Source organism: Rhinopithecus bieti, unplaced genomic scaffold (genome assembly GCF_001698545.2).
Source record: "Rhinopithecus bieti isolate Rb0 unplaced genomic scaffold, ASM169854v2 scaffold_18466, whole genome shotgun sequence".
Lineage (NCBI taxonomy): Eukaryota > Metazoa > Chordata > Mammalia > Primates > Cercopithecidae > Rhinopithecus > Rhinopithecus bieti.
In genome coordinates this window covers 1,497,000-1,506,663 of record NW_016809319.1, presented here as the reverse complement: position 1 = coordinate 1,506,663, position 9,664 = coordinate 1,497,000, and the positions used below count along the sequence as shown (strand labels likewise).

General features: G+C 46.6%; 3 non-coding genes across 3 annotated transcripts; all 3 read right to left on the bottom strand.

Annotated features, from left to right (window-relative positions):
• Positions 1 to 3,586: 3,586 nt before the first annotated feature.
• TRNAL-CAA (transfer RNA leucine (anticodon CAA)) lies at positions 3,587 to 3,693 on the bottom strand. Its single transcript has 2 exons — positions 3,656 to 3,693; positions 3,587 to 3,632 (listed from the first exon to the last, which is right to left on the bottom strand). It is a non-coding gene; the product is annotated as a tRNA-Leu (tRNA).
• Positions 3,694 to 5,195: 1,502 nt separating this feature from the next.
• On the bottom strand, positions 5,196 to 5,302 carry TRNAL-CAA (transfer RNA leucine (anticodon CAA)). The gene is made up of 2 exons: positions 5,265 to 5,302; positions 5,196 to 5,241 (listed from the first exon to the last, which is right to left on the bottom strand). It is a non-coding gene; the product is annotated as a tRNA-Leu (tRNA).
• A 2,263-nt stretch (positions 5,303 to 7,565) lies between these two features.
• TRNAL-CAA (transfer RNA leucine (anticodon CAA)) lies at positions 7,566 to 7,673 on the bottom strand. Its single transcript has 2 exons — positions 7,636 to 7,673; positions 7,566 to 7,611 (listed from the first exon to the last, which is right to left on the bottom strand). It is a non-coding gene; the product is annotated as a tRNA-Leu (tRNA).
• Between the last annotated feature and the right edge of the window lie 1,991 nt (positions 7,674 to 9,664).

The window sequence follows — 9,664 nt, the reverse complement described above, 5'->3', positions numbered from 1 at the left end:
TTTTTAGTAGAGACGGGGTTTCACCGTGGTCTCGATCTCCTTACCTCGTGATCCGCCCGCCTCGGCCCCCCAAAGTGCTGGGATTACAGGCGTGAGCCACCGCGCCCAGTCCCCAAAGGATTTAAAAAAAAAATTTTTTTTTTTTGAGACGTAGTCTTGCCCTGTAGCCCAGGCTGGAGTGCAACGGCGCGGTCTCGGCTCACTGTTGCCTCTGCCTCCCGGATTCCTGTGATTCTCCTGCCTCAGCCTCCCAAGTAGACTAGCTGAGATTACAGGCGCACGCCACCATGCCTGGCTAATTTTTGTAATTTTATGGAGACAAGGTTTCACCATGTTGACTAAGCTGGTCTCGAACTCCTGACCTCAGTTAATTCTCCCGCCTCGGCCTCCCAAAGTGCTGGAATTACAGGCGTGAGCCACTGCGCCCCTACAATACCCAAATAATTTTGAAGAATTTTCCCTACATTTGCAGATGAAGAAAAGTTTCACAAATGATCTAAATAAGATAAAACACCATACATTTTACTTTCGGAAGTGATGGAGTTTGAATTTAAACACATATATCTGATTCAAGAGGCTTATGTTTGCTACTATTGCACTTTGCCTTTAAAACAATGCTGGGTTTGGCCGGGCTCGGCGGCTCACGCCTGTAATACAGCACTTTGGAGCCCGAGGCGAGCGGATCACTCGAGACCAGGCTGCTCAACATGATGAAACTCCGTCGGGTTTTAGCTGGGCGTGATTGTGGCAGCCTGTAATCTCAGCTACTCGAGAGGCTGAGGCAAGAGAATCACTTGAACCTTCGAGGCAGAGGTTGCAGTGAGCCGAGATCGCACCACTGCCCTACAGCCTGAACGACAGAGCGACACTCTCTCTCAAAATAGTAACAATAAACAACAGTTATATATGAACAGGGAGGTGGGCTCCAGGTTGGCCTCCATATCTGGCACACCCAGGAAGGGGGCCATGACAGTTGGGACACATCATCCGCATCTGAGACTACAAGAGTCCTTGGACCCTTCTTGCAGTTGAACTTATCTGGCTCAAGCAGGAACTAACAAACAACCCCACAAGGGACTTTCCATGCCATGGAGGCAAGCGGAGTACGGTTTGCTCCAGTTTTGCTTGCTCCAAATGTAACCTTTTGCTCATTATAATAGTAAAAAACACACCCCTGGATGGAGATTTAACATGTTAATGAGACATGCAATGTATATACTAGCATGTATAGCCACAGCGCATGTGCACCCAGAGGATCACCCAAAACATGCTTACTAGTAACACCTCCTCCTGCCTGCCACTTTTTGAAGAAACATGTAAGACTCCCGGCCAGGCGCTGTGGCTCACTCCTGTAATCCCAGCACTTTGGGAGGCCGAGGCGGGCGGATCACGAGGCCAGGAGTTGGAGACTAGTCGGGCCAACATGGTGAAACCCCATCTGTATTAAAAATACAAAAATTAGCCGAGTGTGGTGGCGCTTGCCAGTAGTCTCAGCTACTCGGGAGGCTGCGGCAGGAGAATTGCATGAGCCTGGCAGGCGGAGGTTACAGTGAGCCGAGATCGCGCCACTGCACTCCAGAGCCGGACTCTGTCTCAAAATAAATAAATAAATAAATAAATAAATAAATAAGTAAATAATTTAAATAAAAGTAAAATTAAAAAAGAATCCCAAAAAGGGGGTATCCCCAGTGCCAGTTGGCGCTGTCTCATCTTCAAGTAGACTGCTCTGACTCAGCTTTCAGTGTATTTTCGTTTTTGCAATAAACTGCCTTAAGGTGGTATCTTCGTTGTTGTTTGTCTCTTGTTTAATTTCTTTTAACCAAAAAACAAGAACGGAGGACTTCGCACTTTTCGGTAACATTTGAAGTTCTCCACTTGAAGACCAACAACAACAACAACAACAAACAATTCACCCCTGATCGTTGGGTACATAACATAGGATCTTGTAATAGCTGCTTGCCAGTACATTCGAGTATGTTAGGATTGTCTTCTGCGTGTATGCTCGTTGTTTCATTTCTGTAGAAAATGAAGTTTCTGGCCGGGCGCGGTGGCTCAAGCCTGTAATCCCAGCACTTTGGGAGGCCGAGACGGGCGGATCACGAGGTCAGGAGATCGAGACCATCCTGGCTAACACGGTGAAACCCTGTCTCTACTAAAAAATACAAAAAACTAGCCGGGCGAGGTGGTGGGCGCCTGTAGTCCCAGCTACTCGGGAGGCTGAGGCAGGAGAATGGCGTGAACCTGGGAGGCGGAGCTTGCAGTGAGCTGAGATCCGGCCACTGCACTCCAGCCCGGGCGACAGAGCGAGACTCCGTCTCAAAAAAAAAAAAAAAAAAAAAAAGAAAATGAAGTTTCTGAAAGCTGCTAATTTGGGGCAGTAATTGAAAGCATTACTACGGAACAGAATGGAAACTAAATATTGGATATATGTCTCTTAATCTTAACCTTAATAAAGCAAGAGAGATTTGTATGTGTGTGTGTATATATATATTTATACACACACACACACACATATATATTTATTTATTTTTTACTCGGTCGAGTTTTAAATCAAGACGAAGATCTCTCTGTTCGTCCATCAAGGTCTTATATTTCTCTTACGTGCGTCCCATAATAACCTACATCCTGTCTCTTCACTTCACATCCCTTCTCCCATCACCCACAGAAAGAATCAAAGAGGATCTAGATCAGCGAGGGAGAGGAAGAACGGGGAAACATGGAAAGAAGAAAGGCGGAAGGGGGTGGGGGGAAGAGGTGGCGGTGGTTTGACCTTGAGGAAGGAAACGAGATGATTGTACAATAATACTCCAGCCTGTTCCTTGCAGAAACCATTAAGATGCTGAAAATAATTGTACAGGGAATATGTAAGTGCCACTCACGGGCTTAAGTTAAAATGTGGGCGGAAGCATTGGGGAAAGCTCCTGAAAGGTGGTAGTTGCAAAATGGTTTTGGTAAAATCTATATCTCAAGCCCTTGTCTCCTGTTTTTGTTTGTTTTAGACGTGAACTCGCTCTGTCGCCCTGGCTGGAGTGCAGGGGCGCAATCATACAACTCACTGCAGTTTCGCTCTCCTGGGCTCTCAAGTGATCAAGCCTTTCTCCTACCCAGGTAGCTGGGACTACAGGCGCGCGCCACCACGCACCGCTCATTTTTTGTATAGACGGGGTGGAACTCCTGGGCTCAAACAATCCTCCCCGCTCAGCCCCCCAAATCCTAGTGGTTTTTTGCTTTTTTTTTTTTTTTTTTTTTTTTTTTTCTTGTGGCTTTTTGAGAGGGAGTTTTGCTTGGTCGCCAAGGCTAGAGTGCAATGGCACGATCTCGGCTCACTGCAACCTCCACCTCCCGGGTTTAAGCGATTCTCCTGCCTCCGCCTCTCAAGTAATTGGGATTACGGGCGCCCACCACTGCTCCCGGCTAATTCTTGTATTTTTAATAGAGACGGGGTTTTGCCATGTTGGCCAAGCTGGTCTCGAACTCCTGACCTCAGGTGATCCGCCCGTCTCGGCCTCCCAAAGTGCTGAGATTACAGGAGTAAATCACCGCGCCTGGTCCCCCAATTTTAGGATTAAAGGGGCAAAAAGAGCTGTGTCAGAAGTGGGATTCGAACCCACGCCTCCATGCGGAGACCAGAAGCCCCAAACCTGGGAAGCAGCAACTTGAGTCTGGCGCCTTAGACCACTCGGCCATCCTGACACGTGCTGCCAGGTCTTAAGTTTCATTATGTAACCCGTAGTCAGCAGACTCGGGCTCTGTACAAAGGAGGAAAAGACCTCGGATGGGTGGCGTATGCTCCCGGTTTTCAGAACGGTATTTATTATTTTGCCCGGTGCTATTCTAAATGATACTAAAAATAGTGTCATCAAAATACCTTATGTTGCTATCTTTCAGGTTAAGTCAAAAATGAAATAATAGGGAAAGTGGCAAATACTCAGAACAGTGCTTCCTAAGTTTCTATCTAGCTCCGTAACAGTTTCCTGGCTAGAGGGACCCTCAAAGCTCAGTATTCAGCGTCCTAAGCAGGCGCTTTGTAGAGAGAAACAAAAGTCATACAAGATTTTTATTTCTACTTTTCCGGTTTCCCCACCTAGCCCAAAATACACTGTGAATACTTTGAAGCAGAAATAAAATCAGTAACAGAAAAATGAACTGTCTCAATTCAAAAGAATGATTGAAAAAGATGAAGGTGGAGAATGGAGAAAATAATTAATAATTTTATCATTTTAAGAGGTTTCTAGAGCGAGAAAGAGGAGTAGGTGCTTGTGAATGTGCAGAGGTGAGAAGAAGAGTGAAAAGGTGGAATTAATCATGGAGGCGGGGAAGAGAGGAAGAAGAAGAGACTTCAGGTTTGGAGAGGTAAATTAATCAAACTGTCCATGGCTCATTTTTGTTATTGGTCAACGAAATCTTTCTCTTTCTCTCTCTCTGTTTCCCTTACTGTTTTTTCTTTGCCTTTCCTCTCTCCCAACATACAGGCCAACCTCTCCTAAAATATTTAAAATTATTATGATTAATTATTATTATTATTATTATTATTATTATTATTTTTGAGACGGAGTCTCTGCTCTGTCGCCAGGCTGGAGTGCAGTGGCCTGATCTCAGCTCTGCAAGCTCCGCCGCCGCGGGTTACGCCATTCTCCTTCCTTAGCCTCACCAGTAGCTGGGACAACAGGCGTCCGCCACTCACCTCACCCGGCTAGTTTTTTTTTTTTTTCTTTTTTTTTTTTGTATTTTTTAGTAGAGAAGGGGTTTCACCGGGTTAGCCAGGATGGTCTCGATCTCCTGACCTCGTGATCCGCCCGTCTCAGCCTCCCAAAGTGCTAGGATTACAGGCTTGAGCCACCGCACCCAGCCCTAAAATTATTATTATTTTTTTTTGAGACAGAGTCTCACTCTGTCACCCAGGCTGGAGTGCAGTGGCCCAATCTTGGCTCATTGCAGCCTCTGCCTCCTGGGTTCAAGCGATTCTCATGCCTCAGCCTCCTGAGTAGCTGGGATTACAGGCGCGCGCCATCATGCCTGGCTGATTTTTTTTGTATTTCTAGAAGAGACAGGGGTTTCACCATGTTGGCCAGGCTGATCTCGAACTCGTGACCTCAGGTGATCCGCCCGTCTCGGCCTCCCAAAGTGCTGAGATTACAAGCGTAAACCACCGCGCCCGGTCCCCCAATCCTAGGATTAAAGGGGTAAAAAACATATGTCAGAAGTGGGATTTGAACCCACGCCCCCATGCGGGGACCGGAAGCCCCAAACCTGGGAAGCAGCAACTTGAGTCTGGCGCCTTAGACCACTCGGCCATCCTGACACGTGCTGCTAGTTTTTAAGTTTCATTATGTAACTCGTAGTCGGCAGACTCGGGCTCCGACAAAGCAGGAAAAAACCTCGGATGGGTGGCGTATGCCAGGTTCGTCTAGGCCTCCCAAAGTGGTAGGACTACATTATTATTATCATTGTTTGAGATGGAGTTTTACTCTGTCTCCCAGGCTGGAGTGCAGTGGCACCATCTTGGCTCACTGCAACCTCTGCCTCTCAGTTTCAAGCGATTCTCCTGCCTCAGCCTCCTGAGCAGCTGGGATTACAGGCGCGCACCACCACGCCCAGCTAATTTTTGTATTTTTGGTAGAGATGGGGTTTCGCTATTTTGGTCAGGCCGGTCTCGAAATCCGGACCTCAAGTGATTCGCCCACCTGGGCCTCCCAAAGTGCTGGGATTACAGGCGTGAGCCACTGCGCCCGGCTGAAATTATAATAAACTATCCTTGAAAAATATGTTGTTGAGTTGCGTAATTTAAATCCTAACTTCTGACTGGGCGTGGTGGCTCACGCCTGTGATCCCAGCACTTTGGGAGGCCGAGGCAGGCGGATCACGAGGTCAGGAGATAAGAGACCATCCTGGCTAACACGGTGAAACCCCATCTCTACCAAAAATACAAAAAATTAGCTGGGCGTGATGGCGAGCGCCTGTAGTCCCAGCTACTCCGGAGGCTGAGGCAGGAGAATGGCCTGAACCCGGGAGGTGGAGCTTGCAGTGAGCCGAGATTGCATTACTGCACTGCAGCCTGGGCAACGCAGCCAGACTCTGTCTCAAAAAATAAAAATAAATCCTAACTTTTTTCTTTTACTCAACACGGTTTGAAAAATCTACTCATCCTGCTACATGTACATCTGCTTGGTCACTAGAGGCTGCTGCATAGTATGAAAACCATAGGCAGTATACCTGATGGACATCCAGGTTGCCTCTAACAATCTGCTACCTCAAAATGCTAGAAGCACTGTACCTGGCAAGGCCAATCATAGAGCTGAGCTGAAATTTCACTGAGGTGGATTCCTAGAAGTGGACTTTACTGGGTAATAATTTAAAAGTTATACAGGAGGAAAACCCAGGTAATGTTAATATTGCAAAAAAAACCTAGGACCCTAATTTTATGACCAAGATTTCAATCTACGTAGTACTTCATATAATGCAATTTTATCTTCAAAACAAGAGACAGAAAGGATATCCAAATCAGGTAACTCTGAGACGCAATCTCAGAAGGAACTTTAAACTTAGTTTCTTTTTTTTTTTTTTTTTTTGAACGGAGTCTCTCTCTGTGGCCCAGGCTGGAGTGCAGTGTCCGGATCTCAGCTCACTGCAAGCTCCGCCTCCCGGGTTTACGCCATTCTCCTGACTCAGCCTCCCGAGTAGCTGGGACTACAGGCGCCCGCCACCTCGCCCGGCTAGTTTTTTGTATTTTTTAGTAGAGACGGGGTTTCACCGTGTTAGCCAGGATCTCCTGACCTCGTGATCCGCCCGTCTTGGCCTCCCAAAGTGCTGGGATTACAGGCTTGAGCCACCGCGCCCGGCCACTTAGTTTCTTTTCAACAGGATGAGTATTTCTTTGTTATCGATGACCCAAACGTGTTTTCAGCAGTGTTATAATCTTAGGGTTTCCTTCCTCTTAGGTTTTAGAGGGAACCTAGGAAATCTTCTGGTAGAGGTTTGTAACAGATTATTTTACCTGTGCAGAAAAGTAGTGAAGATTTTAGTAATTTCCCTCACGTGACTGATCAGTTGAACGACTAAGGAAAAGAACAGGGTGTTACCATCGTTGCTACAGCGGTGTGTGTTTACGACGGTTGCTGGTCAGATCAATGTCTGATTCCCCTTTCAGAGAGACAGACGATATACAGGAATCAGGAACGTTCCTACAGGGCTGTCTGAGAATGGGGACTTTTTTCCTGTGCCTTTCTTTTTTCTTTCCTTTTTTCGTTTGTTTAATTTTTGTCAGCTGATTCACAGACCAATAGATGGAAATTCACTGCTTACTTTCTTGCAGGAGAAAGGGATCTCCAACAGTGCCGCGGGACTGCGTCCAAATGGTACTGAAAATATCCCAGGATTCTGTAAGTCAGGGGTTTTCGTTTGTCGATTGGTTTGATGTAAGAGAGAGGCCTCTCTCTTTACGAGACCCTGTTTGCCGAATATCTTTTGGGGCGGGAAATCTTGGAGATAGAAACGGCTGAACTATTGTGGCATTCCTTGGCGAAACTTGGTACAAATCTGGTAGGGAAAAACAAAATGTCAAACTGTGTCAGAAGTGGGATTCGAACCCACGCCTCCATACAGAGACCAGAAGACCCGAACACAAGAAGCAGCAAGCTTGAGTCTGGTGCCTTAGACCACTCGGCCATCCTGACACTGTGACACAGCCTCTGAAAGTACACGTGATGAGTAAAGATGACTTACGGCTCGCCTCCTGGCTGAATCCCAGCGGCAAAAGTTATCTCTGGAATTTGCCCGACTAAACAGGAGTTCCGAATTCACTGATTACGGAATGGAAGGGTAGAAGAGTACAACTGTTAGTGCGGAACTGAATAATTTTTACAGTACTGGAGACCAAGATGGGAGTGGGGGAACAAGATGTGGAGGAGACGTTTCCAGGTCGCCTCTCCCCTTCCTCCAGTAACTCCCTGCGCTGGGCCCTGCCCTCTCCCTCTGACCCAGCCCTCCTGCCCCGCATAGACCTCTGCTTACGACCCTGACCCTGTGGGGTCACTTTGCTCTTTGTTGCTTAAGTCCTGATGCAGCAGCTCCAACATGATGCTGCCCCAGGGCCCGTGGAAACTTTTCTGGACAAGAGGCGGTCATAGCCAGAGAGTGGGGCTGTTCTGTACATGGATTTCTAGGCATTCCCCCTTCTCCTCAACCTATCCGAACTGTGATTTCACCAGTGGAAGTCATCCTTACATCTTTCATTTCATTACACAGTTGAGTAAACATCACCATCTTCTGCCCTGTAGGGTCACATGTGCTCTATAGTGATAAAGTGATAATCCTGTCTCTCCTCTCTCTAGAGCTCTCAGATGCTTTTCTGCAAATGTTACCCACTGTGGGAGGCAACAGCTATTTCTTTTTCTTTTTTTCTTTTTTTTTCAGACGAAGTCTTTCTCTTGTCCCCCAGTCTGGAGTGCAATGGCGCAATCTCGGCTCACTGCAACCTCTGCCTCCTGGGTTCAAGCGATTCTCCTGACTCAGCCTCCTGAGTAGCTGGGATTGCAGGTGCCCGCCACAACGCCTGGCTAATTTTTTTTTATTTTTACTAGAGACGGGGTTTCACTATGTTGGCCAGGCTGATCTTGAACTCCTGGTCTCAAGTGATCCTCCAGCCTGGACCTCCCAAAGTGCTGCGATTACAGGTGTGAGCCATCACACCTCACCTAGTTTCAGTTATTTGTGCCTGGCTAGAAATGTGTCTATGTCTCCTCAGCTCCTGTTGCCCCCTTTTCATCCTACAAAGAAGGAGGCAAAAGTACTTGTTCCACAAAGTTTTATTATTAGGTATTTCAAAGGTCAACACAGTTAGTATTACAATAGCCTTATCATCAAGCACTAGCTGTCAGGAGAAGTGCTATGAATTTTAGTTGAGCCTTGTTTATCAGGCAGTGGCCACCAAAAGATTACAAAATCAGAATCTTCTTTTTGCTTTGTATATAAACTATTAGTCCTACAGAACCAGTTAGCTATCTACTGATCCAAGATTGTACTAATGTATGTAGATATTGTCAGTGGATACGTTCTGTTTTGGGGTAAATAACTATGAGGCATAAAACTGTGTAAAGCACAGCCACTCAAAGCATGGTCTGCAACCCAGTGCTAATTTATAAATGTTAGTTACCAGTCTGGTCTGTTTCAAGATATGGAGCTTATGCCAGAAGGCAAATCAACTATATCACTAAGCATCTTTAGTTCCATTGAATGACTGATTATTGTAGGAATAGTTTCTTAGTGAAGGCAGCAGTACATTTAATTATACTTTGGAGAAAGTTTATCTTATTGTAGACCAGTAACTGGTGTTCCCTGCACAATTTTGCACACTAATAGTTTTAGAGGGGTATTCCAACACTTGCATGGAGGTCAGCATTTGTTGTTCTTTTTTTTTGGATGGAGTCTAGCTCAGCTGCCAGGCTGAAGTACAGTGGCGAGATCTTGGCTCACTGAAGACTCCACCTCCCGGGTTCAAGTAATTCTCCTCCCTCAGCCTCCCAAGTGGCTGGGACTACAGGTGCATGCCACCACGCCCAGCTGATTTTTGTATTTTTAGCAGAGACGGGTTTCACCATGTTGGCCAGGATGGTCTCCATCTCTTGACTTCGTGATCCACCGTCCCTAGCCTCCCAAAGTGCTGGGA